This window comes from Pan paniscus, chromosome 5 (genome assembly GCF_029289425.2).
Source record: "Pan paniscus chromosome 5, NHGRI_mPanPan1-v2.0_pri, whole genome shotgun sequence".
Classification (NCBI taxonomy): domain Eukaryota; kingdom Metazoa; phylum Chordata; class Mammalia; order Primates; family Hominidae; genus Pan; species Pan paniscus.
In genome coordinates, this window is record NC_073254.2 from 115,198,554 (window position 1) to 115,222,642 (window position 24,089).

The following is a 24,089-nucleotide window of genomic DNA, read 5'->3' on the forward strand; positions in this document are numbered from 1 at the left end:
TTTAATTTCCTCTTTTCGTATGTCTCAGTTTTTAAATTTAGTTAATTGTTATTTAAACATTTTTTATTTTCAGGTATAAGCATATAAAAATACAAATTTCAATGCAAGCACCACTTTAACTGTATCCTGCAAATTTGGGTATTTAGTGCATTCATTTCTTTTCAGTTCAATTGTTTTTAATATTTCCTTTGAGATTTTTTATTTGACTGAAGGAGTACTTACCAGTGTATTACTTAATTTGCAGATATTTCAAAATTTTCTTATTTTAAAATTTATTTTCACTTTCCCCAAAGAATAAACTCTGTAATATTTATGGTTTTTGAGATTTACATGCCCTAGCACATAATCTATCTTGGTGAATCTTCTTTGTAGACTTGAAAAGGATATGTATTGTTTAACTGTTGGATGTAGTAGTGGTAATAGCAGTTAGGTCAAGCTGATTACAGTATTGCACAATTAATGCAACAAGTTAACAAAACTATAATTCTGTTTACTGAATGTCTCTGGTGTTATTACCTTTATGTATTTAACATATAATATGTATACATATACACATTATAACCACTATGTACAATATAGTTTTTCTTTAAATTTCTAGTTTTCTTTAAAGGAATTGGAAGAAGACAAAAAATATTTTTATTTTTACCAACTTATTTACCATTTCTAATCCTATAGATTTCAATTTCCAACTAATTTTCTTTCAGTCCGAAGTAAATTTTATTATTTGTAGTTGTGGAGGCCTAATAATTAATTCAACATTAATTTATCTGAAAAACTACTTATTTTACCCTGGACATATAAATCTGTAATGACAGGTTTTTTTTTTTCAGCACTTCAAAGGTATCCTCCCATTTCCATTTATCTTCTACTGTATGTGATATACACTGAGTTGTCATTTAAATTTTTGTTTCCCTTGATATAATATGCTCTTTTTTTCCTAGCTGCTTTCAAAATTTTCCTTTGATCTTTTCTTTTAAACTGATGAATATGAAGTGTTTAGATATAAATTTCTTTATATTTTACCTGCTCAAGGCTCACCGAACATCTTGAATCTGTACATCAACGTTCTTCATCAAATTTGGGAAACTTTGGCCATTTTTTCTTCAAATGTTTTTCTGCCTCATTGTTACTTTCTTCTCTGTGTGATGCTTTAATTACACATATGTTCAACTTTAGTATTGTTCTGCAGGTCCCTCAGGATCTTTCCCTTGGTATTGAATAATTTTGTCTCCGTTTTTCAAATTAGATTGTTTTTACTAGACTATCTTTAAGTTCATTGACCTTTCTTTCTACCATTGCTATACTATTCTTAAGCTCATCCAGTGATTTTTTTTATTTCAATTATATGTTTTAGCTCTACAATTTTCACTTGGTCCTTTTTATACATTCCGTTTATTTGCTATATTACCCTGTTTACTCATTACATCCACATTTTCCTATGAATATTTCAACATATTTTCCCCTCGATATATTTTGGTAGTAGATTTAAAGACTGCTAATTCCAATATCGAGCTCTCTTCAGAGTCAATTTCTATTTTTTTCTTGTTCATGGGTAACATTTTCTTTTCTTTTCTTTCTTTCTTTCTTTTTTTGGACATTACACTTAACACTGACTGTACACTTAACATTGCCAATGTATTTTGTGAAGACCATAGATTTTAACTTGTTAAGGCTTATTTTCAACATATCATTAGGGTGGACCTGTGGAAAACATAAGGTATTTTTTAAGCCTCTAACTGAATAGGAAACTGTTGAAGGCCGAAAAAGTGAGGGTCGTGATTAACTCAGCATACCACTGGAGGCTATATGAGTAAACAGCAAACTGTTCTCATGAAAGCAGGTTGTTAGCAAACTGACAAACTGTGGCTGCCGGCCAGAAGGAATCCTGAGGGCAGTCACGACCCAGGCACTAGTGTTTCTTCTGATTAGGCACATCTGAAGCCTGTTAGCCATAATATGAACCTGTGATCAATCAGGCAGCTGACCAATTATTAGCTACTCCTGCCTGCTTTTTCTACCCAATAAATACAAAGGGCTGTGGAAGCTCAGTGTGGTGGCTGCCTTTGCTCAATAGAAGCAGTGAGCTCTCTTCTTCTTCCCCTGGCCCCTTCCTTTAAAACAGTTTCTTTTGTCTTTAAGTTTTCATTTCTATGTTCGGTTTGCCCCTTCCTTCAGTCTTGTAATGACAGTCTCAAGTAGTAACAGTAGTAACTGTTGTAATGATGGTTTCAAGTAGTAACAATAATAACTGTCACAGTGACAGTCTCAAGTAGTAACTGTGGCAGTCTGCCACAGGAAACACTTTCTGAATCTAAAGTTCTACCAGGTGAACTTTATTAGGCTTGATTTTAGGAATTTTTATCAGTACTCTAGAGTAGACTATAAGAAATTGTTCTTACTCCTAATGCATAATCTTTTTATTGTTTTAGCTGAATACCTGGGATATCAACTCTCCTCTATTGCTGGGCCAGAATTCCAGTATCTTTCAGCATTGCTCAAACCCTAGTGTTTCTCTTCTGTTTTCAACTCTGTAATAATTGAGTCCCTACAAGAATATGTGCAGCTCAGCATGCAGTGAAGGCCTCAAAAACAAATTCTTCATAATTCAACTCTTCTTGACTCCCTTTGTCTGGTGACTTGAATATCTTATATATCTTATATTCTGGCTGCTTCAGAAGCCACAAGCTCTATTCTGTTTTCTCAGCTCAGAGGGATCACGGCACTTTTCTTGTGTTCAAGCTCTCTGAAACAAATTGGAACATAGTCCAAAAGTGCAGAAGTGTGGAGGCTGTATAGCCCATCTTGAGAGGGGATTGCAGGGTTCCCTTTTTTCAGGGATTGCAATCTCAAGTTGCCTATGATTCTATGCCTGAAACTAGTTGTCTTACATATTTTGTTCAGATTTTATTTTATTTTATTTTGTGAAAGCACTAGTCCCATACCAGTGATCCTACAATCTCTGACAGATGAAGCTTCCACTAAACATTTTAATTTCCCAAAAAAATAATTTTTCATTGTATAATACTAAATATGAATGGAATGGTCTAATAAACATCATGTAATACTTGATTTATGTATGTATTTATAAAATAAGCATAACATTTTAATAGTTGATTAAACATCTGCTTTTAAAAATAAAATAATTTAGTTCAGTTTAAATTAGAATATTTTATAAGGTAGTTACTTGTACTAATGTCATTTAGATAAAATATTAAAGTTACTACTCAGAATTATTATTGAAATTATAGCAGTAATAATCAAATAATATCTTCGGCAAATACTGACATAATTAAAAATCATTTTGTTGTATATGGTTTATAGAGACATATACATATACTAATTCTCAGTTATATATGTAATTTCCAGTATTGTACTCAAAACACTAGATTTTAAAAATATTTTTAGCTTGCTCATTATCTACTATAGTAAAGTGTTAATTCTTTGTTATTTTTTTCCAAAGGGAAAAATTTAACTTAAGTATGTGATGTAATAACATAAAGGAGATATCAAAAAGCCATCATAAAATCAATTTACAATAACTGTTACATTATTTTAATATCATATCCTTCTAAACTTCAACAGTTAATTATTTAAATAACCACTAAAGTATTTTCTTAATTACATAAAAAGTTGAACAGTTGGTATTACCCTTATTTGTCAAATTAAAAATACAGTAAGTAGAATATAACATTTAGAAAGTTCTGTCACATAATTTATAGACATGTTCTCAATTTAATATTAATTTTTCTAACAAATATTTAGTAAGCACTCCCTGTGCATTTAGACATGAGTAACTTGGGATAGAGTAGTCAGCAATATGGGCATTATCTCCTTTATGAGAACTGATGGCTTAGGAGGATAATCACTTCCCTTGAATTATTAAAATGAGTCAGACAGGCATTGTTTGAATATATACACACCTACATGTGCACACATAAATACATACATACATACGCATGTATATTTTCATCTAATTCTCATGCTAACTCTATAAATTCCTTGTTATCACCATTTTATTGATCATGTTATAGACGCATATTTTACCAGTGTGTCATATTACAACACTGTTTATTCTTCTTGTTATTGGTGGTGGTGGTGGTGCTTGTTTTTGGTCACAAATTCTTGGCTTTCATAAAACACTGTAGAACACTCCTTACTATGAAATTCTTTGGCATGAAAGGCATGCACTGTCAAGATGGTATAAGGGAAACTACAGAGAACAAGGAAATTGCATTGTATTTAATCGACCTGACCCTATAATACTGCCTGTCTTTATAACATATCTCATCTTTCCATTTTTAATAGCCAATTAATTTTTTGATAGTTACTACATTTTCTCTGCACTTAATATTAAGCTATCAGCGAAAACTTTAGCTAAAAGTGAATCTGTATCATTTTCTTTTTCTTCACTCTATATCTACATTAAGCAAAAAATGAACTCAGGTAAAGGTAGGTATAGTCATGTTCTCAGTCCTCTGTCTTCTTCCCTCCCCATCTGCAGTCTCAGGCATCTTCTTTCTATAACTGTCATCCATGCTTCTGCCAGCCACCTGGCATCTGGTGTGATCTGTGTTTGTGTAGATAACGTCAGTATAATTCGGTCCAAGGTCTTTCAGACAACAGCTCTCAACTAGCTCAATCTCTTTGACCTGTGTTCTAGCAGAATAAAGGCCATGTCCCCTTGAAGCTTCCAATGAGAAATAGTTATCTATTAGTTGGTGAATCACTTTCAACCACCTTACTTCCATCTGTGGAAAGCCTATGGTTTTCAGTTGCTTATTTGTTAACTTGATGTTTGACAGGAAAGCAAAGTAGAATGACAGGAATTGCAGATATTTTCCTGCTTATGTGCATATCACTCTCTCACACACACAGACGTAAGCCTGGGTGCATGTATATCTACTCCCCAGTGCCTGTAGTGAATCCACGTTTGTTGAAGCCAACAATTATCCATGCAGCTCTCCTACCATGTGCTCCCAGTCACCAGCTGTCTCACTTTCTAGCACGCTCAGGCTTTTGCTCTTCCCTGAAGCAGTTCACATGGGCACTATGATCCTCTCAGCTTAGTCTCTGATTCTAATCCCTATCCTATGGTCTTGGAGCTTTTTGCTTCTTTCAGCTATTTCCAGTTTGAAATTCATATTTATTACTGGCTCCTCCTTCCAGAAGTGTTGGCTGTAAGGAAAAGGATTAAAATGAGTCACAAACTATTTTCATTTATTCTGCTAAACCTTTTCCTAATAGCCAAGGCACACTGATATTATACAAGCACAGTGATACCCACAAGTGGAAGTATTTTGAATTTTTATATTAATCGACACTATAAGAATGAGATTAACTTGTTCTTACCTAAGCTTCGGTACAGCATATTACTTAGGAGAGCAAGATTCAGGATTCGTTCTGATTTGGATCAAGTAATTTTCATTTATTCCATAGGTAGTATCGCTCCTAGCCTCGTCACTCTAAGATAAGATACTTCTTTCTCATAATGTCTCTATTCACTGACTCAGTAATAATTCTTTTGGTAATAAGCTCCTTTTTTTAATAACTTCTGGGTTTGCCTGCCTCACATTACAAGAATGGCTTGTCATACAATATACTTTTTAAATATTCTTAGTACACATAATAATAACATGACACCTAAAAATAATTGAGAGAAACTGGCACTTAAATTGTGATTACATTTTATTTCAAAGGCCATCCTACATTCTATTTAAGACAGAAAGAAAAGCATATATATTTAACACCTTAAATTTAGAGTTTATAAAGTAGTGCTAAAAATGCAAAAAAAAAAAAAAAAAAAAAAACACCCACAAATTTCCCACTGTGTGAAGAAACAATCAAAATGCTGTGTGTCATCCCCTGATGGTGATCTTGCCTTCGTCTCAGTGGGTAACTAAATAATGCTTTAATAACAGTTGACTTACAAAGTGGTTGCAGTGGATATGCTTGGAGGACTCCTTTTACTTCTTACTGCTCTCTATTGACCTAATAATTAGTTTTTAACAAGAAAAGGTCAGCTTCTCCTTCCATTTCTGTCTAAGGTTCTACTCATTCATTCACAGTTTTCCTTTTCTTTTAACCTTATATATGTTTCTTGCCCACATTACCCCCAGTGAAAAGAGCCCAAGCCAATGATGTCTACTTGCAGGTTCATTTGGGTTAAAAGAGAGTCTGGGTAAGAACAGGCACAGTTTAATTTATTTATCATAAAAGCTAGAAAATTCAAATGGCATGTCTTGCTGAGGGCAGGTCAGTCATAGCTGTAAAGTAAAAATGATAGCACACTTAAACTTGTAAATAAAGACTCTCCTATGGATTTCTAGACACCTTGATTCACTTGTTTTAACTCTAAAATATATTTTTTCTTTTCACAATATCTTCAGGTCTAGATTTTTATTGCAGCAGTTTTCTAATAAATCCATCCCACAAACAACAATAACAACAACAAATCTCTCAAGATTCAGCCAAGTTTCTTCAGGGCTCTGCCATTTGGAACATAATTCTCTTGAAATGTAACCACTGCATCCTATCCTAATGTCCACAGGAACAAGACCTTACTCTCAGAGAGATGGTAAATATAGTCCCTTGTTCATAATACCCACTTCAAACCAAGAACCAGAAGGTCAACCCATTACAGTAAGTTTGTTTTAATGTGTTCAGCCCTGGGAGCTGAGCCACTTTTCTTCCCAAGTCCACAGTCCAGAGTTTCAGAGAACAAGGGGAAAACCAAAAAGCTCCTGTCACCTTTTGCAATGAATATCTTTCCCTAGTTCAATAATAAATCTATTGTAGAATGAGAAGTGAGAAAATGAGAACCTGAGGAAGAAAATAGATCCAGTTACTCAAGTCATTTGGAAGGTAATATTATGTTGGTCATATGTCTGTAATGAAGATGAAGATAGGAAATTACATCTGGTTACTTCAAAAAAAAAGGGATATTTTAATGAGAAACAAAACTCTTTACTCAGGGAGTGGCCTATGGGTGCATGTAGTAGCCTCCCTTTACTGCCATTTACTCAGAAGAAACAAAGAAGTAGCTGCTTACATCTGACAGCTACATCACATGTGGAAATCCAGACTTCCAAATAAAGTGACAGACAAAAATGCAATGATAATAATGCTATAAGACATCATGGAAACTGATTAATAAAGAGGAACATGTAAAGAAGTAGGGGGTAAGATTCAATAACAAAAAATTATGAAGCAAAATAACAATCAGAAAAGACTCTTCTTTAAGAACATGGTAATAATAATCCTGGGATACAAAACAGCAGTTTGAAAGGTAGACTGGAGGTACATACATCCTTTAATGGTTCCAGAGGACAGAAACAAATTCTTTTAAGGCTCCCTGAAGGTGAGAAGGAGAGACAAATATAATAAGCCCTTGAAATGAAATTTGCAAATAATATAGATTACTAGAGTCTTAAAGTGAGCAACGTTAATTTAGACCTTGTGACTTAGGCAAGTTATTTTTTAAAATATAGTTCCCTCATTTTCCTTATGTATGAAAGATGATAATAATTACATTGCTCCAATATTTTTTAAGTGTTAACTGAATTAATCCTTGTAAGTATGTAGAAAATAATAGCCAATGTTGACTACTGGAGCTTTATCTACTATTATATATGTCTATGAGTTGCTAAGTTGCAGAAAATTTAATGTAATACTAGTTCATAATGTGTTGTTGTTAAACTATGCTTTAATAGTATTCTGAGTTTTTTGTAACTTAGAATGAATATTAATGCAAATTTCTGAAATTGAAAGTCTAAAATATTGATAGATTTCTGGACACTGATAAAACTATGAACTTCATTATATTAGACAGACTTTTTTCAGGAATTTATAATAATCCACTTTAATAAAATAACACTTTTATGGAATGGAATACTAGAATGGTCTACTCGAACTGATAGTGATTTTTTTATCTATTCGGGTGTCCACAAGAAGCCAAATTTTAACCAGAAGTACGGTGACCCTAGAACTGGAACAAGGTGGACAATTGTCTGATTCTAATGTATGAAGGTAGGCCAGAATTCTCTTAATGTTCTCCTTAACCTGACTAACCTTTAGATAGGCTTTTTCCTGATTATAGGCTGATGGAGCTCAGAAAATGATACTAAAAAAATATGCTACCTTGGAATACTGAGTATTTTAAGCTGCAGGAAATTGGGAAAACCACAGAAGCAGGAAGATCACTCTTTGACTTCCTCTGGCCTTTCTCTCCTGAAGCAGGTTGTAAAATAATTATCTGATCTACCTTCCCTGAAAGTAGGTCATAGGATGCTCAGTAGAGTGATCCTTCTCTATACTGGAGGCCTGGAAGAACCTGAACAAGCAGGTCTTGCTAAATTCCCCCCAGTTTCTTACTGTTAGATGATGCCCTTTTACTCCAAGTATATTTCTGCCCTGAATATCTGTAAAAATACACAATTTCTCTGGGTCTTTAAGTCTTCATTTCTGAAGGCTGCCATGTCACATAAATTTTATATTAAATAAATTTAAATACATTTATATGTTTTTCTCTTGTTAATCTGTGTTAATTTTATATTTTATAATCAGGAAAGGAGAAAAAGAGACTTTATTTCACATGAAGTGCTACAGCCTGTAAGGTGGCCATCTCACAGGCTGAGAAGCAGGCTTCCAGCCAGGACCAGAGACAGGTACTTGGAAGGAGGAGAGGTTGGGGCAAGAGTTTTATTCTGAACACACATATTCAGTGGTTACAAAAGGAGCTATGATTATTAATGAAAATGGTCCTGACACATGGGTATTGAACAAACATGCATGTAACATATGACCTAGTTTATTTTGGGATGGAGACAACATTTAAGTATATTACAGTTTTTGGTGTTATATACCAATTGGTATTTTCAGGACACAAATTCATGCAAGTGCACTATCTCTGTAAACCAGCCAGAATCAGTCCATAGTCTCCAGTCTTCTTACCAAAAGAAAGCTATTGAAATCCATCTCTTGACAATCAAAGCTGTAGTTACATGTAGTTGTGGAACAGGAACTAGGGGTCAGTTAGTAACCGGTGCAGCTACACATTGTTTTAATATTGCTTATATTGAGGCCAATGCTTGCTTAGCTGCTAGAGAAAAAGAAAAATCTTATGGCTGTTAGAGAATCATTTATCTTTAAGTGTAGGGATGCATGACTTAGCCCTGGCCAGGCATCGCCTTAGGTCCTATTTATAATTTGGTATCTTATTGCCACAAAAAGTCTTTTCTGTCAGTCTTAGGATCTCTATTTTAACATTAACACTGGTCAGTTGTGTTGTTTGTAAACCACAAAAAGGAGGGGATATAACAAGCTGTGTCTGACCTCCTATCTCATCATGACCAGGAACTCAGCTTTAAGGTTTTTCTGGGGCCCCCTGGCCCACAAGGGGATCCATTCAGTTGGTGAGGGTGGTAGAATTTTATTTTTAGCTTATATCTGTCTTTTATTTTACAGTTTGCATTTATTCCTTTGAGATTCAGACCTTCTATCATTCATAAATGTCTCTCAGGGACCTGAGAGTCATTGCTTTGAAATATAACCATCAGAAAGATAAAGTCCCCAGTCTCAGTTACCCACTCTCTGTGGAAGAAAAGGAGCTTAACTTTTATAATGGCTAATTAGCAAACACAGGTAGTCTAACACATCGACCAATCTCCCCACTAATGTCTTCAAGGAATTTTCCGCTAGCTCACCGCGGCACTTAAAAACTCTCCCACCTTTTGTTTCAGTAGAACTGAGTTCAGTTTTTCTTTGCTGTTACACTAGTCTTGGTCCCTGTTGCAATAGTCTTCAATAGTCTGTTTTTTTTTCTGTTTAACCCATCCAGTGCAATTTTCTTTTATGGGGCTGAAAGCGTGATCTCTGCAACTTCATGTGCTGAGGCCCCCGATTTTCTTGGTTATGTTATTCAATACGGCCAACCTCTGATTCTTTTTATTTTTTATATTTTCTCCTCTACCTCAGTGCTTCTCAACTCTGGTTTGAAGCATCTGAGGGTGTTTAAGATACCACAGTCTGATTTAATTCATCTAAAGTAGGGTGGGGAATTGGTATTGTTTTAAATTGTCCCAGATTGCAGTAATTGACAATATTGAGAAGTACTTTTCCAGAGGATAAAACTTTTCTTTTCATGCAATGCTTCTACACACATGTAAAGTAAAATTGATCAGATACTCATCTATCAAATTAAAATTGCCTGCCATTCCTGACATTCCTGGCCTTTATCTACATTGTCGATTCAGGGCTTACTGAACTCTTCAATCACATATTTATTGACATCCTCTATTTGTTTCTATTATAGAAAACAGAGGCCATATTTTATAGCCATGTATTACTAGTTTAGCGCTCAAAGACAACATTAAATTCTGAAGGGGGAAAGGAGAGGACCCAGTTTATCTCCCTTTTTCATTTGGCTAATTTCACTGAGTTTATCCAATCTCATCTGAAGTGTGATATTCTCCAGAACTACTTCCTTTACCCTCATGCAAGTGTGTTGCATAGAAGGCAGCACTGTCATCACATGAGAGCTTGATAGACATGCAGAAGACACACCCACCATGTACTAAATCAGAATGAGCATTTCACAAAATACCCAGGTGATTTCTATGCATATCAACCTTTGGGGTATATGGCTTAACTATTAATATAGTAATAGTTTTTGACCACTCATGTGCATGTCCACAGCAAGCTGGATTTCTTGCATTAATTTTTGTATTACTAGTGTCTAGTACAACCCTGGTATTTAGGAGGTATCTAATATATACATTGAAGATATTACTGTTTATTTATTCATAGTCTTCTTTATTATTCTTCTTAAATTCTCTTTCTTTTTTTTTGACAGTCTCACTCTGTCGGAGGCTGGAGTGTAGTGGCACCATGTCAGCTCACTGCAACCTCTGTCTCCTGGGTTCAAGCAATTCTCCTGCCTCAGCCTTCCGAGTGGCTGGGATTACAGGCGCCCACCACCACGCCTGGCTAGTTTTTATATTTTTAGTAGAGATGGGGTTTCACCATGTTGGCCAGGCTGGTCTCAAACTCCTGACCTCAGGTGATCCACCCGCCTTGGCCTCCCAAAGTGCTGGAATTACAGGCATAAGTCACTGTGCCCGGCCAATTCTCTTTCTTTTCCAATTCCATATTTAGAATCATTTAAATAATATTCTATGTTATTATATTAGTTGATGTTAATGACAGAATGTTTATGAAATAGAGAAATAAAAAATAAAGGTTTACTATCATCCTGAAACAACTTGGCATTTCTAAAACCACTACTCCATTTATTTTATATGTATGTGTATAGTTGGGATCATGATGCAAATATAATTTTGAGTACTAGTTTTTCATTCAACATTATACAAGCAACTTTTCCTTGCCACTGCTTACTTTTCAAAGCCATTTTTTAATGTCTACTTACTAATTTTAATGGGCATTTTAGGTCATTTACATTAGGTCTCAGCCCATCTCTCTAGCTTTAGCTCCAGACATGGGTCAAATATATATTCACCATCTGCTCTAACCAAACTAGACTTATTGCTGTCTTTACTTTTCTTACAGTTTCATTTTTTTCTGAAGAAATCCCTTTCCCTGAATGCATTTCCTACATAACTCAGCAGATTAAAATTCTACCATAGTATATGATTTTTCAAATGCAAACTTCACTGTAAAACTTGTTCATGTACATCTCAAAAGATGTCTCTCCATTCTCCAAACTCCTATCACTTGCTGTTTTTATTTTCTATTACTCTTATGGCGTTTACCACACATACCATAATATTGTGTTCTAGTTATATCTACCAGTCTATCCACACAGAAATTCAAGAGCCATGCCCTAATATTTAATTATATTATGATACAATTATATTATATATACCATTATTGTAGTATGATGCAATTATACTATAAATATTATTGTATTTATATGTGTAATATTTATAGGACTTGCTCATAGAAGATAGTAAGAACAATTGTTGAATTATCTTCAATACAGAATCTTTTATTACTTTCCAAGACCTCTTGCCATATCTTCCGTGCAGTTGCTTACCTCAATAGCCTTGAATTCCTCATTGATTCATCTGTTACCTTCATGCACAAGATACTGACCATCAGTAAGTAGTGTTTTCGAGCATTTTCACTACCTCCATCCTGACACTCTAGTCCAAGGCAACTTTGGATTTACTCATTGACTCCCAGTTTCCACTCTTGTCCTGACAATAATATTTCCTTCATATGAGTCACCTTTTAAAAGACTAATCAGTGCTGTAACTCTCCTGCTTAGAACTCACCAAAGGCCTCTTATCATAGTCAAAATAACAGTCTATTTTCTAAACATAACTTACTGAGCCCTGTCTGATTTGGGCACAGTGTGTACTTTCTGAAACATTCCTAAACTTATTCTACAATAGCCATACTCAAACAGGAACTCCACCCTCATTTTTAGTCTTTGAATTTGCTTTCTTTTGTGTGGAATACTCTTCTTTTAGATATTTACATGGTTCCCACTATCATCTTCTGGATACCTGATCAGCTGGTGCTTTTGACACTTCCTTGTCTTCAACATTTCCTCTAACATTTCTCCTCTCTCATTATCCTTTTTAAGTGTTTTGATAACATTTATAATAATTTGAAATTGCATGACATGTATTTGTTTATTGTCTGTCTTCTTCACTAGAATGTAAGCACCTTGAGGCTAGGGGCCTGTTGTCTCTTATTCACTACCTGGAACAGTTTTCGGCACATAGTCTATCAATAAATATGGAATAAATGGAAGAGTAATATGACAATTGTTACATGTTTTTATCCTATGTTAATCTATTTTTTCTGATACCCAGAACTATAATTGGAAATGGTGAGGATAAGCAAGTGTAAACCCTCTATATCTGAGGTTTCTACATCTTCAGATTGAAACAGATATGGATTTTTAAAAAGCTAAAAATAAAATAAAAGTAACATATCAATAAAAGTGCACTATAGCATCTATTTACAAATTACTTATATTGTATTGCATACTGTAATCTAGAGATAATTTAGAATATATGGGAGGAGGTGCATATGTTATATCCAAATACTACACTGTTTTCTATAAGAAACTTGAATATCTGTGGATGTTGGTATTGGCAGGAAGAGTCTTGGAACCAATTGACACTGGATACCAAGGGACAATTATGTATAAAAAATTGTGGTAAATTCTTATTCTCCTTTTAGTTTGACTGTATAAGCACAAAGCCACAATGACAATAAGAACCAGGGAGTAACCAAGGATTAAATTTGCATATAACATCCAAGAACCCTAAGGACTAGGAAAATAATTTCTCTTTTTCCTTCCCTCCCCACTTTCCCCCAACTGTTTCCATTATCTCTTGACTAGAAACATGAGCTTTTTATTAGGGCAAATTATAAGGTAGAGGTACTATTATAGAGACTCATCATAGCAAGTCCAAGCTTTTAAGGGAAGAACATCTGAGGACAGAGCACCTAGGAGTAAAGATAAATGTTGAAGATTTGCAGGCCTGGCAGAATCTTCTACATAGATTTCTACGACTCATTATTTTCATAAAATATTTTATTTTATCATGTTCAGAATACAAAAACTTTAGTGTTCAAAAACTTCCAAACTGCTGCTTATGAAGAAATCATATTTCCCCATCAAATGATATTTGAAGTTTAAAAAGATAAGGTAAAAATGCTATCTGTGAGTTCTAATGGCCTGCCAGAGCATCAGTTATTTATCTTTTTTTTTTTTTTTTTTTTTTGAGATGGAGTCTCGCTCTTTTGCCCAGGCCGGACTGCAGTGGCGCTATCTCGGCTCACTGCAAGCTCTGCCTCCCGGGTTCGTGCCATTCTCCTGCCTCAGCCTCCCAAGTAGCTGGGACTACAGGTGCCCGCCACCACGCCCGGCTAATTTTTTTTTTTTTTTGTATTTTTAGTAGAGACAGGGTTTCACCGTGTTAACCAGGAAGGTCTCGATCTCCTGACCTCGTGATCCACCCGCCTCGGCCTCCCAAAGTGCTGGGATTACAGGTGTGAGCCACCACGCCCAGCCAGTTATTTATCTTTAATGATATTCCTTGAAGGACTAAAATGGCTAATACCACTTTGTATCAGAAATTCTAAATAAGAAAAAATACAGAATAGTGAGATGTATAGAGTAGTAAAATACATTGAAATGAATTACTGCACACACATATATGCATAATATAAACTTACTATGGTCTTGTACACTTATTTTTAGCATTACTAAATCACAGACGAAAAATAATAAATTAATAAATAAATCTTTAATTACAAGAATATGTGCATGATGTTTAATTCCACTTTATGTAAGGACCATTAGAATATTAAAAGGTCATCCTTGAATGTATTTTCATCATACTAATCATAAAAACTGTAAGAGTATCATATTGTAGGTTACAAATGAGTTCATCCCTAAGGCTAAATTCTGGTGAGTTGTGACTTTTTGACTGAAATACAAAGGTCGTGTCTATGAGCTGAAGCTCCAGTCATCCACAGTTTGTGTCATATTAAGATTGAATAGTAGAGGAGTAACAGAATGCTAACTTGCATGCTCAATCACTTATTGTACAGGTAATGATAGCCCATCACATGTACATAGTGAATTAAAGAATCTTCAGCACTAAATTACAAACAATTTAAAAATACACTGGAAGTAATAGTGCCCTTGCTATGTCAATACATACCAAATTGGAACTTACTATAATTTGAATGTATCCCCCAGGAGTTCATGTGTTGGCAACTTAATGCCTCTCCTATCCTAAATAAGGGTCTGCTTTCATAAATGAATTAATATTGCTATCACAGGAGTATATTCATTATTGCAGGAGTGACTTTGTTATAAAAGTGAGCTTTCTCTGGATCTCTTACTCTTATCCCCTTACCTTGTGATGCTCTTCACCATGCTGTGATGCACTAAGAAGGTCCTCTCCAGATGCCACTGTCATGTTTTTGAAATCCCCATCTCTAGAACCATGAACTAAATAAACTTTTCTTTATAAATTACCCAGCCTCTGATATTCTGTTAAAGCAACAGAAAATGAACTGATAGTTCCCAATTTTCTGAATTTTGGGGATTCAGAATTTTCTGAATCTCTTCCTGCTCCTTCTGTGAGATTCTAAGATTTCAAAAACCAGGTTAAAAATGACAAATATTCTAAGCTTGGGAGGAAATAAATAAAGCATAAGACTAAAATGGGGCTGGGCACAGTGGCTCATGCCTGTAATCCCAGAACTTTGGGAGACCAAGGCAGGAGGATTGCTTGAGGTCAGGAGTTTGAGACCAACTAGGTCAACATAGCAAGACCCTAACCCTAGGAAAGAAACTAAAAACAACCAACCAAGTATGGTGGCACATACCTATAGTCCTAGTTAGTTGGGAGGCTGAGGCAGGAGGACTGCTTGAGCCTAGGAGTTTGATGCTGCAGTGAGCAATAATCACACCACTGTGCTCCAGCCTGGGTAAGAGAGGGAGTCCCTGTAAAAATAAATACATAAATAAATATTAAAAGGGACTAGAAAATCTAATATCCTCATACATTAAAGTATAAAAATAAATATTATAATTTCAGGATGTAATTCACATGACCCCATTCTAAAGGTTGTGAGAAATAAATTTTTTGGCACAATATCTATGTTTAGAACTTTGCATCTTACAATAAATATGAATATGGAAAAGACATAAAGTTACAGAATAAAAATGTTAAATAATTACATAAATAAATAGACACATGATACCTTAAAGTCAGAAGAAAAGAAAATTAAGGAGCAGTAGAAAATTAGTAAAATTCATCATTATTTTTTAATTGAAGGATAATTATTCAATTAGCAATTAGACTTGTTTTATCTGAATAACCCAAAAATAATGGATGGTGAATTTTAAAAATCATACCCTTGAGGAAAAAAAAGTGCATACTTTATTTTATGTTAAAAGTTGCATAAATGAGTGTAGACTTTTGACAGTATAACTGACCAAGTTAATGCCTTGAGAAATACAAAATGATAGAAATACAAATGTTCTTACACTGAATGATAGACATACAAAAGTTCTTACAAATCATAACTTTAATTCTATAATTATTCTGTATTTATTTCAGGTACTTTAACACACACCATTTACAAAAATATTACTTAAAATAACTTCTCATGAAAATGTGTTTCCTGATCTCATCATTGAAGCCTTCAACGTGGCACTATTCACAATAGCAAAGACTTGGAACCAATCCAAATGCCCAAAAATGATAGACTGGATTAAGAAAATGTGGCACATATACACCATGGAATACTATGCAGCCATAAAAAATGATGAGTTTGTGTCCTTTGTAGGGACATGGATGAAGCTGGAAACCATCATTCTCAGCAAGCTATTGCAAGGACAAAAAAAACAAACACCCACCGCATGTTCTCACTCATAGGTGGGAATTGAACAATGAAAACACATGGACACAGGAAGGGGAACATCACACACTGGGGACTGTTGTGGGGTGGGGGGAGGGGGGATAGTATTAGGAGATATACCTAATGCTAAATGACGAGTTAATGGGTGCAGCACACCAACATGGCACATGTATACATATGTAACAAACCTGCACATTGTGCGCATGTGCCCTAAAACTTAAAGTATAATAATAATAATAATAAAAGAGGGAGACTTTTGAGATATTTGAATCTTACCTGGTTGGGAGACATAGTTTCTTAGATTAAAAAAAAAAGACACTTAGTATTTTTATATACTTCTGTTAGTTAGCAAAGCATATTTTCTCTCATCAATTGGATCAGTATCCACTATTTATTAATAATTGTGAGTTCTGGTGCCTTTTCAGGGGAATTATATATGGTTGTTGGACATGGAAAGAAACACAGAATATCATAAAATATTTCTATTATAGAAGCCTGTTATTCTTTCTGGATGTGAGTGAAATACTCAATACTCAATTTTATTTGGTCAGAATGACTACGTGCATCAAATCTAGGCTTAAAGATTCTCAACACTATCAAAACTTTTAAATGTAAACAGTGCATTCAATCTTAGAGGATATGTCTCCCACAAGGCAAGATTTAGTTGTCTATGTGCATATGTGCTGGGGTTAGGCAGCAGAAGATACAGAAAGCTCTAAGATTAACTTTTTACATTTCCTTCGTTATTTTCAATGCTTTTTCTGAATTTCTACTTGACTTCATTAAAAATGAGTGATACTTCAGATTATTGACATTTACCAAAATTAACTTTAAAATCTCTTTTATATCTTATATTTTTGTTGCTACAGAAAATATATTCAAATTATTCAATGACCTTTACTGAAAAGGAATATATTTTTGTACATGGTCATTTACTAAAGAGTTTTCCTTAGGTTTTATCAACCAACAATGCTAGCCCTTTGAATCGTGGAGGTCTTCTTTTTCTTTTCACCCATAACACACTGGCAGTGTCTATCACCTCTGGCAGACAGCTTACGAAGTCAGAAGTATTTCCAGTCTACTCCTGGCCTCCAACTGCTATTTCTCTTCCATTTCCATGGTAATGGAAATCAGATATATAAAATAATAATACAAAAGAAATGCTTTTACTTGAGAATTTACCAAGCTTTTGTCAAGCTTTTGATTTTCTTTATTAAAACACAATGTTTATTTTCAAGTTAAGTGATCAAATATTTAGTAGTTGTTTCTTGAAACTTTATTTTTATTCCAGAATCCAAGTATTTAGGAGGGAATATATGTCCTTTGAAAGGAAAAAAAAAAAGTGACTTTGACATAACTCAGCCTATAATCTGTGTTTGCCTTATGATACCCAAGACAGCCAAATAGTGTCCTCCTGGCTCCCAGTGAGGCTCTAGCCCCAGAAAGAAGACATCATTTGCCTTGTTTGGGGTTGGTTTGGGGTTGGTAGGGGATGGAGTATTGCTTCTGGAACTGGTGGAGCTGCTGAATAAAATGAAAGAAAGAATCCAATTTCAACTCAAAATGTGTCCAGAGTACAAAGTGATGCTTGAAACATCACAGTGACAATTTTGGAAGCAGAGGGATGATGCCAGCTTGGTTCTGTAGAGCTGCTCATGTTATCCCTTCTCAGTAGTTAGAGCCTGTTGTCATGGGCTGCTATTCTTTTGTCACACCTAAGCTCCCAAAGATGGATATCAGCTTTAATGTATGCTATCTCTTTTTTTTTTAACTATCACTTCTGAGAATTAATTACTTCATTTTGTTTCCTTCATGCTATGTTACATCAAACATCTTCCATTCTTCTAGAATAATTCATGACTTTGCTACTTTGGGCAAGTACACAGAGATGTTTTAAAACCAATTCTGTATTCCTGTGAATAGTATCATTGCCTCACTAAAATCTGTGATGATGGTCACAAACTGATATGGAGCCACAGCTCAAAAATAAGACGCTGGTTACAGTTATCTTCTTGTTTTTTTCTCTTTCAATGGAAAAAAATCTACTTTTTACATTTTTATAGAATAAACAGAGCTATAACGTGGTTTTTTGTCCATTTGCATAGTTTATTTGAAATGCTACATACATAGATATATGTTTTATTGACTTCGTATTTATTACAACCCTCTAAACCTCACACATAACGCATCCCACGTAGACATGTCTTTGAAACAGGAATACATTATGTAACAGGTCTACACTCCTCTCTGGCTCCCATGATCAGAGCAACATTAAAGTAACTTAGGCATTTTTCATTACATTTTAAGTTCAATTCATATCTATTGAGGTATTTTTCCCGTTTTCTGATATTTTCTGGCACTTAGAGATCCCATGACTGCAGAAAAGAATACACAAGTGAAAGCAGAATGGTGAAGAGCATGATATGTGAACTTCTTGAACTCAAGTTCTAACACCCTCACTTCTTTGCTGTGAAAAATTGGTGAAGTTGTTAATAAATCTCACTAGCGGCTGGGCGGGGTGGCTCACGCCTGTAATCCCAGCACTTTGGGAGGCTGAGGCGGGCGGATCAGGAGGTCTAGAGATGGAGACCATCCTGGCTAACATGGTGAAACCCCGTCTCTACCAAAAATACAAAAAATTAGCCAGGCGTGGTGGTGGGCGCCTGTAGTCCCAGCTACTCGGGAGGCTGGGGCAGGAGAATGGCATGAACCCGGGAGGCGGAGCTTGCAGTGAGCGGAGATCATGCCAGGGCACTCCAGCCTGGGCGACAGAGCAAGACTCCGTCTCAAATAAATAAATAAATAAATAATCTCACTAGCCCTTAGTTTTCCAATCTATCAAATGGGAACAATAGTTATAAATAGTTAAATAATGTGATTGATGTGAAGATTAAATATATCTGGTGCACAATAAACATGGAAACATGTTTTAAAATTATATAAATTAAACAAAAAGGTAACAAAAATGAAAGAAAGTAGAATAACCATTTAAGTACTGTCCAATTGCAATTATTTTTACAGTAAAAAAGGGTGCTGAAATAAGAAAAATATTTAATATTTGAAATATTTATGTACTTGATAAATTGTTATACTGTTTTGATGATAAATGTTCTATTATTTTGATGAGTGTATAAAATAGTTCAACTCAAAAATTACTTTGAAAATCATAAAAATTAAAAGTATAATTATATATAGTAAAATTAATTTTAAAATTTGAATTGATTTTAAAATAACATAAATACAATAATGATGTTTGGCACATAATCATACATTTAATCAGATCAGCGTCATTGTTTCTGTCCATACCAAGGTATCTTGCAGTCCACCGCTCAGGCTTGAGCACCAACTAATACAATGAGTAGCATTGGACAGCAGCACAACCCCACACCACAAGGAATTAGCTGTCTCTGATAACTTTGGTCCTAGTGTGCTTGATCATATCGCCATATTCCCTGCATGATATTCTTAAAATTTTTTGAGGGGAAAATGTTAGTTATACTGTTAGAAAGGGTTGAGAGAGATATTATATTTCTAATTATCTTTCAAATTTAATCACATGTGTCTCCTACTGCTAGCTGAGTTTATGTGGAAGTTCAATGTACAATCGACCCTTGAACAATGTGGGGATTAGGGGTTCTGACAACCTGCTCAGTCAAAAATTTGTATACAACCTTTGAGTATCCAAAAGCTTAAGCTGACTGAGTACCCTATAGCTTACTGTAGACCAGAAACCTTACCAATGACATAGCCAGTCAATTAACATATATTTTTAAGTTTTATGTGTTATATGTTGTATTCTTAAAATAAACTTAGCTAGATAAAAGAAGATGTTACTAAGAAAATCATAAGGAAGAATAATATATTTACTATGTATTAAGTGGAAATGGATCATCATAGAGGTCTTTGTCTTCACATTGAATAATAGCCTGAGAAAAGAAAGATGAGGAGGATGATGGTGGACAAAAAACCAAACACCACGTTCTCACTCATAGGTGGGAATTGAACAATGAGAACACATGGACACAGGAAGGGGAACATCACACGCCCGGACCTGTTGTGGGGTGGGGGGAGGAGGGAGGGATAGCATTAGAAGATATACCTAATGTAAATGACGAGTTAATGGTGCAGCACACCAACGTGGCACATGTATACATATGTAACAAAGCTGCACGTTGTGCACATATACCCTAAAACTTAAAGTATAAAAAAAAAAAAGATGAGGAGGGATTGTTCTGGCTGTCTCAAGGATAGCAGAGGGTGAAGAGGTAGAGGAGGTGGAAGGGTAGGCTGGAGAGGAAGGCACATTTGCTGTAACCTTACAGAAATATATTGTTATTTCTGCCTTTTTGCTCTTTTTGTTGCTCTAAAAATATTTCTATATAGTACCTATCCTTCTTCCACTATTTGCTTTAGTTTTATTGCCCATATCACAGAAGGATCCATTTTGTAAAAGAAGTAAAAAAAAAATAAAAGCAATCTTGAGTAATCTGAATCTTTCTGCCAGATTGTCTAATGTCATTTCTTTTCTGTTTCTGGCACTGCTGCTTCTACATCTACTGCCTCATCATCTGGCACTGGTTTGGAAGCACTCATCTCTACCATGTTGTGGTCTGTTAATTCCTCTGCTGTGCTGTCTATTTGCTCTTGAATTTCTCCAAAATCTGTATCTTGACACTTCATCTCCCACATTTTTTTTGCCATATCCACAATCTTTTTCATGATCTCCTTGATTGGCTCTGTCATAAATCCTTTGAAATTATGTGTAACATCTGGACAGAGTTTTCTCCAACAGAAATTGTTGTTTGTAGCTTGATGACTTTAATGGCTTTTTCTATAAAAATGATGGGATCTTCAATAATTTAATCTTTCCAGACTTTCATGATGTTCTATGAGGGTGCGCTTCCATAGCATTGGCAATCTTTTTCATAGAGTACCTTTTAATGAAACTTATAGATCCTTATGACCCCTGATCTAGAGGTTGAGTTAGAGATATTGCGTTTCAGTACAAGACAACTACCCCTTTCGTGTTGAATTCACTGAGCTCTGGGTGGCCAAGGACATTGTCCCATATAAAAAGAACTTTAAAAGACAATCCCTTCCCAACATGGTTCTTCCTGACTTCAGGGACAAAGCATCAATGGAACCATTCTAGAAAAAAGATTCTTGTTGTACGTGCCTTTTTGTTGTATAACCAAAAGACTGGCAGCTGGTGTTTATTCTTTCCCTTCAAGGCTCAGAGTTCAGCAGATTTATAGATAAGGGCAGTCCTAATAATAAGCCCAATTGCATCTGTGCAGAACAGAAAAGATAGCCTCTCCCTTAATTTCTGGTGTTTGCTTATCTGTCTTACTCATAAATGTCCTTTGTGACATTGTTTTCCAGAATCAGGCACTTTCATCTGCATTAAAAACCTGTTCAGGCAGATAGTCTTTCACCTCAATGATTTTTTTAATGGCATCTGGGAACCTTCCCCTTTGTATACAGAAACTGTTATCTTGACATTTTTAAAGTCAAACTTCTTTCTAAAATTATCAAACTATCCTTTGCTGGAATTAATTTCTTCAACTTTAGATCTTTCACCTTCCTTTTGTTTTAAGTTCTCATATAATGAATTTGCTTTTTCCAAAATCATATTAGTGTCTATAGGTATGTCTTTCTTACAGCAATCTATACCCACATAAGCTGCATTTTAACGTGAGATTAAAAGATATTCCAAAAACAGTGCGATGTCATGCCTGCTGGCATAGCTGCAGTGACGACTTGATGAGTTTCCTTTTTTTTGGTTTTGGGGGTTTTTTTGTTTTTGTTTTTAACAATGGTTCTTATGTTGGATTCATTTATCTTGAAATGGTAGGCAACCACAGCTAGAGACTTCAATCTAAGGTGCATGTCAAGCAATTCAACTTTTTCTTGTAATGTGATGACTTTTCTCAGCTTGGGAGCACTCCCAGCGTCACCAGTGCCATTTTGTTTGGGTTGCATGGTATTATTAAAGGCTTAAGATGTTACACTAAATATCATAAAAAATAAGCAAGAGCGCAAGATACTTTTTACTGTGATATGCAATTTACTAGAGAGATGAACTGCTCATGAAGAAATGATTAGCGTCACACTTGCAATATTTGTGCTTACCGCAATAGTAACAGGAGGTGACTACAAAATTATTACATTAGCACAGTGTGTATTATAGTTAATTTTATGCAGTTTTGATTTAATATTGCATCTTTAGGTTTTTTACTTTTCTCTTGACTGTGAATAATATCAGATATTACCTGCAACTGTGCACATAAGTTTTTATAAATTTTAACTTTATAATACATTTTTGTATATTTTATGCAGCAAATGATAAAAATAGACTAGTATCTGCATATATTTTATGCATTCATGGCATCCTAACTTTTTCTTTTATACATATATATTTCTAGCCTACCCAGTTTGTCTGTAAAGTTTTTTCAAATTGTAACAAACCATCAAAGAAGGTCCATAAAATTGGACCTGCACAATTCAAGCACGTTGTTCAAGTGTCAACTGTAAGTGCTTTTATGCAATTTTTAGCTTTTATGCTTTGTTAAGAAATTAACAATTTGGGCAATTGCTAAACCAGTCAAGACACTGGGACAACAATTTTGCTAGCTCTGTTACAGGAAATTTCTGTTATCACCTAGGAATATGACACTGAAAAACTGTTAGCGTCATTGTTTTGACTTTTTAAATTTAAGTTACTGCAGAATCAACAATGTAATAATATTACCTAGTTTTAAAAGTCCCTGACAATCAACTTGTTTCTGTGTTGGGATAACAATATGCAATCCATTTTATATTTTTCCCTAACTACTCACATGATTACATACACTTTCTACATGAAAACAAATGTAAGAACAAATATAGAATTAAAATATAACATTATTTTTCAACATGAAGAACATTATAATAAACTGGCCTTTATCTAACAGGTGGTAATTAGATGTTAAATACAATAATTAACCTAATCCAGGATGAACCTAGGAGCATTTAGACATTACCTTGCTGTCAAGAGTTAGTATCAATGTTTCTGAAGAAGAGTAAATTCTCTCTGTTGTTATTACTCTCTCTTTATTTGAATTTCAGTTTTGAGTTAGTTTTATGAATATTTCCTTTTTCTATCCCTTTGCCTTAAAACTATCCATAATTTTTGTATTAATTAGGTAAATGGTAGGCAAATTGGCCTTTTGAATAATTCATTATAAAGACTATAGGTAGACAACATAAAATAAAATTGGTAACATTTACTATTGAATAATATTAATGATAAAAATAAAATCTCAATGCCAGGTTTAGTGAAGTAAAACTGGACTTGGAAAAATGGGAGTCTGTAGACAAAAATACGGAAAAGCAACTCATACCCATACTGTTATACTCACTGGGCCAATAATCAGTATAATTTAATGCATAACAAAGGCTGATTTATAATTTAAAGTTCATCTGAAAATAAGTGAAAAAATAATTTACTCTGATTCAAAAAAACATAGAAAATTAAAAAGGAAATTTTAAAATTCCAAAATTATTTATCTTTATTTTATTAATTCAGTAATTAAATTGGCTTTAGGGTTGTCCAGCCAATTATTTCTGAAAACAAGTACATCATTATTTGCATAAGTCTAATTAATTGCTTGTAATAAAAATTTATTGATGTCAAA

At 34.5% G+C, this 24,089-nt stretch overlaps 1 long non-coding RNA gene across 1 annotated transcript in view; it reads right to left on the bottom strand.

The window, feature by feature from the left end:
- Positions 1 to 460: 460 nt before the first annotated feature.
- The window catches only part of LOC134730613 (uncharacterized), a 123,003-nt gene continuing 99,374 nt past the window's right edge, over positions 461 to 24,089 (bottom strand). The window contains exons 3-4 of the long non-coding RNA XR_010112477.1: positions 15,376 to 15,493; positions 461 to 5,175 (exon numbers count right to left, since the gene is read on the bottom strand). This is a non-coding gene — a long non-coding RNA (uncharacterized LOC134730613). The remainder of the gene's footprint in view (positions 5,176 to 15,375; positions 15,494 to 24,089) is intronic.